Consider the following 6,311-nt stretch of genomic DNA (forward strand, 5'->3'; position numbering starts at 1 on the left):
TAATGTGTAAAGTGAAATTCTACAAAATGAAAAATACTTTATTTTTGAAAGGAGAAAAAAAAATGTACGACAGCAGGAAACTAATAAAATAAATTTAAAACTACCAACAACACTAGAAACCCTGAGAGAACATCGTTTAAAGTAGAATAATATAGATGTCTAATCCAAAAAACAGTAAAATAATTTATAATAGATTTGTTATTATTTAATCAGAATTTATTATATTAACTTAATATTTTTGTTTAATGATGCCAAGTTTTTTATTTTATTACCAGTATCGTTTATTTTGTGAGTCTGTATAGTATGAATAAATTCTTAGAATATTATTACTCATTGCCCTTAGATTGCCCTGTTATTAGTATTTTTATTATGATCTCCTTGAAAGACCGTAACGCCGTTGTCGTACATTCTTTTATTAGAAAAAAATTTGTGATAAGTGATTGTTTGAGAGGTAAGATAAACAGGCTCTATTGGAGGGCAGGAGTGGCGGTTCCACACTGATAGCTATGTTAATTTTACAGTTGTTAACTAATATAATAGGGAATAAATAATATGTTTTAACAATATAATATAATTTACAAATATTAATATTAAATATGTACGATACAACTCATGAAAGGTTAGGGGTGCGGTACTTTTGTAAGGAAGTACTATTACTATACCAGTGGTTGTGCAAAGAGATGATTTGGTCAGAATCATGCTTGACCGACAGATTTTTACGCATTTAAAGATACCCGGTTTATGACGCTGGGTGTACCCCGGAGTGATATCGAGCCCACGGGGCTGACTCACGGTTACAGAGGAACAAAGAATTATTACTACCTCAGACGTATTCAAACCCACCTCAGAGTTTCTAGCAATGAGCTACCCACTATATGTGTACATGTAACTTATGGGATGTCAGATAAAAATAATTTTTGCAGCCAACATATGTTTAACAATCGATTGTAAAACATATGAATTTTTATTATGTTAAAACAAGTTTACAGTTTTGTTTATTATACTGAAAAGACAAAACAATACCTTCGGTTCACAACCACTGGCTCAGGTTTCTCTCCTCTCTTACAAGTCTTACTAGCCAGCAGTCTTAGTAACTAGCAGGATTAGTAACCAACAGTCTTAGTAACCAGCAGTCTTAGTAACCAGCAGTCTTATTAACCAACAGTCTTAGTAACCAGCAGTCTTAGTAACCAGCAGTCTTAGTAACCAACAGTCTTAGTAACCAGCAGGCTTAGTAACCAGCAGTCTTTGTAGCCAGCAGTCTGGCCATTTCCGTTATCTAGATAAATTTTCGCCACAGCGGGGCGAAACGCTGGGTCATTCTCCAAGAGGACAGGGCATGAGGACATATCCTATTTTTTAATCTACTCCCACGAGGGTATAAACAGAGTACAGAATCACCCACGGTGGCATGAAGCATTTTTTTTCTGACTTTAATCATAATTTTAATTTTGTAATACATATAAGGTTAGTTGATTTCCCTTTGTTTGTTTGTTTGTTTTTGATTAGTGACGCCAAACTTCATTAGTCATCAACGCCATTTATAATTTATTTAATTTTGCATATATTTGCATAATTTTATTTATTTTTTAATTTGATTATTTATTATTTTATTATTATTTTTTATATGTTTATTTTTGTCCTTCCGTTGAATGTTATATTTTTTGTCAGTAAATGTTTTGATTTTAAAAACTGAAATACTAATTCTATTGTTTAATCATCGTCTTCGTGGGTTTTTGAAATATCTGGGTTTAGTCCTAAGCTGTTGAGGTGTGGTGTGAAATATGGTCATTGTTGAAAAAAAAAAGGCTTTTTTCAAATTATTGCTGCAATACTGGCAGTTCAGAGGCGTTTCTTTTGAAATAAGATAAGGGTGAGCCTCGTGTGACCAATTCTCAGCCTGGTCAGTACAACCTCCTCCGACTGGAGGTACCCCAGGACTTGACGTCCTTTTTAATAATTTTTAATTTATTCCTTGGGCTTTCATTACACAAAGATTGCCATTTATCTTTGAGTTATTTTTCAAATGCTCATTTCTGATGGAGTTAAAATTGCTTTACCCCGTCCAGAAAGCGCGAGTACTTCTCTTCCAACGTGATCGGCTAATTCCCCTTTTCTCTCTAGTTTGTATATCTTGTTTTCAAATGGTTTCATTTTATTATGTTCAATTATTCAAAATATAAAAATAAATAAATTCGAAAGTTTATTTCTTTTATTATTATTACTCTTCACAGTTAGGGTAGCAAAGGTTCTTTTTTGAACCTCTACCCACCATAAAGATAAAATGAAAAAGAGGGTTTCGTTTCAGAAAAACAATACACATATTTACTAGAATAACACTGCTTTATTTTACCTCTTGTACAATAACTCATCCATGTAAATTTACAAACGTTAATTGATTTAATTTTCCATTGCGTTGTTAATGTGTTTTAAAGCTTGTGCTTCAGTAATTCGGCTGTAATTCAGTTTCATTAGGCATTTTTAGGGTTCAAGATTAGTTTTGAATCTAATTAAATTCACTTTAAACTCATTACGAGTAATTAACAACAAATAATTATTCTAATCACACCGCTATCATGTCAGGCAGATCTTTACAAGAGGCGCCGCTGCGAACTATCTGTACCCTTATCCTTGGCAAGCAGCTGCAGTTGCACTAATGCAAGTGCAAATGAGACTTTCTTCTCGACATCTCTTGCCAATTATTCCAAGACTCTCCAATTATATTAAGTTCCCTTTTTCTAATTGATGTTATGTGATGTAGTCTAATCGAATTCATAGTTTTATGTATTAAGGAGTTAAAAAAAAAATTAAATAGTGGCTAGAAATAAGAATTATTGGGTCTGGAATGATATAAATTAAAAGTTTCGAAAAAAGTGCATCGTCAAAAGAATTATCATGTAGCGTGGGAATGATATAAATTAAAAGACTCAAATTGATGTTTACTAACAGGGCTTGAATAACGAATTTTTGAAACATCTTCCACACTATATTTTTGGGGTCCCCAGGGACGCCTCAGTCACCCGATTTTATGAAGAGGCTTTACCCCTCCTTCCGTCGTAAATATTTCCTTGCTTCCTTTCTCTATCAAGTTATCCATCGTACATCTCAGATATCCTTCAATTTAAGTCCTCAGTGCATTCCCCCAATACCCGCTCATGGCTTTCAGACTTACATGTAACTGCCCATCGAACCACAGTCTTTGATAGATCTTTCCTCATCCGTTCCTCTTCACTATGGAATTCTATTCTCTCCTTTATTCGTAGTCCTAATACCCTTCTAATCTTCAAATCCCGTATCTTCGACTACCTTCTGTCCACCCAATTACGGAAGAATAACAATTGAAAGTTTCAAAAAAGCTTTATATATTTTCTGCATATTATGTCTTAGATTTTCGTTTATAATTGTAAATATGTACATTAGCAGAAACTATATCTTTTCATTTATTATTTTTTAGTTTAATTATATTTGATTTTTTATCATATTTTTTTCTTATTATTTACTATCTGAAGACATCTTATGTTTTATGATATGGCTGATGGTTTTATTTTATTTGTTTTATCATCATTTTATATATTCTGTTAATTATTGTTGTTTATTTGTATATTTTTAAATCCATTGTATTATTTTATTTTATGACATCTTGTAATTTACTCTGAGGCTCTAAAGCCTAATTTTGACGCCTGTAGATTATTGTAAAGGGTTCAATCCCAGAATAAATAAAGATTATTATTATAGCACCTTTGATTTTGTTTGCTCAAATTTAAAAAAAAAAAATATTTATTTACTACCAGATCGGCGTGGTACATGGTTAATGTAAGAGGTATTTTTAACAATTGACTATGGGAGAAGGGAATATTGTCTCATACAAAAGACACCTTTAACTATATACAATGTTATAAATAAAACAAAAAATTAAGATAAAATAAATAGATTAAAAAATTATTCTTAATAAAAGGTAAAAGTTAAAAACAATGACATTTATGGATTTAACACAATACATAATTTACATCTAATGGAAAAAAATGAAAGTGAATTTAAGAAAAAGATGAAGAGGAAAAAAAATTAAGTGACAATAATAGAACTGACAAATATAGAATTTATAACAGGATATCCTACAGCAGCCTGGACTTCAGTCTTCGGGTTGTGGTTGGGTTTCCCAATGTGTAAGTCACTGATCCTTTAACTGTCAGCAACTGGGAGTGAAACTTCATGAATCTTTTTTTTTTTTTTTTTTTACGTAATCCTCTATTAGTAATCACCGAAGCAATTGGTTGTTTTTTATTTATTTTACTAATGAATTAATTTATTGATAAAAATTACAATCTGCCACAACGGTATTGGGCAATAAGTAATAGTAATAACTGATCACATTCATACTAAAATTAAAAAAAAAAATACATAAAAATAAATAAAATCTATGGGTTAACAGATATAAATTGAAGGTAAATGTAATGAAAGAATCAATGAAGAAATCTATGTACATGAATTAATGAATGAAGACAAAAAATTAATCTCTTGTCACATTACACTATTATATACAATATTTACACTTTCGACCTGAGGATCACAAAGCCCACTCTATCTAACTGTGATTAAAAGTTTTTAATTTAATAAGAAGATTTGACAAAATGGGGTAATTTTGGACTGAAATTAGTGAACTGGGTGGAATAGCCTGCATAAACTTTTTAAAAATAGATGTCGGGACTGCTTTACAAACTCAGTAAATTCCTACTTCCTACATATTTTCTCATCATCCATTCCTTTCTTACTAATAGATTAAGTAAACCACAATGGCTCCTACTTATCCCTCTATTTTCTATCCGCTGGTGTTCCTCAAGGTAGTATCCTCGGTCCCATCCTCTGCACCGTCTATAAAGCTGATATCCCAGCAACTCCTAACACTATCCTTACCACGTATGCTGATAACACATGTGTACTCACAGTTATTAATAACCCTTTGATTGCATCCCAAACTCTCCAGTCCCATATCATAACCCTGGAAGAATGGTGTCGAAATTGGAGGATAAAAATAAATCCCCACAAATCCCATCAAATCACCTTTACTCTTTGTCGTAAACCTGCCAACTGCCATTACACTATACTTTAGTAGTGTGGCTCATACCCCTGTAGAACAGATTCGTTATCTTGGACTACACATCTTGACAAACGATTAACCTGGAATCCTCACACAAGACTGAAAAGACAGGAAACTGCACGTCGATTTCGACTATTACAGCACTTACCGGACAAACGGTCTAAACCTCCAACTCATTACAAAAGACTGAACTACATGACTGTAATAAGACCAATTTGGACATACGGAGTTGAGCTTTAGGGTTCCACTAAACCTACGAATTCCTCACGTATCCAATCCTTACAATTCAAAATCCTTCGTAAAATCCTCAATGCTCCTTATTTTGTCACTAATAAAACCATCCATAAAGACCTAAATGTTCCTTATGTAATTGATCCAGCCCGAACCCGATATCATTCCCTCCATTATAAACTCCCTAACCAACCAAATCCAGTAATTTCTGACCTCGGGACCATATATTGTAAAATGTTTTTAGAGTTCTACTACTAGGTAATTTCTCTACATACTGTATCATATCATTATGATCTTACTTTAAATTTGCTTGTTGTATTTTATATACAGCTGTAAATGTCAATAAATAAATAAATGAAAAAAAAAACATAGATGTGCTATTAAAATTGTATTAAGATTGTCCTTGAGGATGACCGAATGGGCTGAAACGTCGAACTTTTAAAGAAATAGAAATTGTTTTGAAACTAAAATTGAATAAAATTTATTTTATTTGGACATGGTTAATTTTGTTAATAACTTTTTTGTTACAGAAAACATCAGGCCAGCCTATGACCTTCCTGGGGAAATGCTGAACATTTAGCAAAAATCCACATCTCAGTCAGACCAAAGGAATAGCATTAATTTTTAAATATTAGAAATACACTCATGTGATATACTTTGATTTGTGTACTTCTGGAAGGGATAGATAAGCTAAGGAATAAATAATCCATACATTTAGGGAAGCCAAGCCCCTTGGGTGCTCTAATCCTTGGAACGTTTAGTGGCCAGAATCCGAAAACAACCCCTCTCCTTCCAGCCCTCTTAGCAAGCAATCCATCATTTTTAATGAGTTGAAACGAGCTAAGGATTCAACCCTTAGTGACTTCGAGTTTTGGGTGAGTTTGAAATGTGATGTTAAATGATTATAGCGTAATTTCTGCAATTATTAAGGTTATGGCTCTTTTTGAATCTTTATTTTTATCTAAAGTGAGAGCCAATTTGTATA

The sequence above is a fragment of the Halyomorpha halys genome, unplaced genomic scaffold (genome assembly GCF_000696795.3).
Source record: "Halyomorpha halys isolate HHAL.00 unplaced genomic scaffold, Hhal_1.1 Scaffold70.1, whole genome shotgun sequence".
Taxonomy (NCBI): Eukaryota; Metazoa; Arthropoda; class Insecta; order Hemiptera; family Pentatomidae; genus Halyomorpha; species Halyomorpha halys.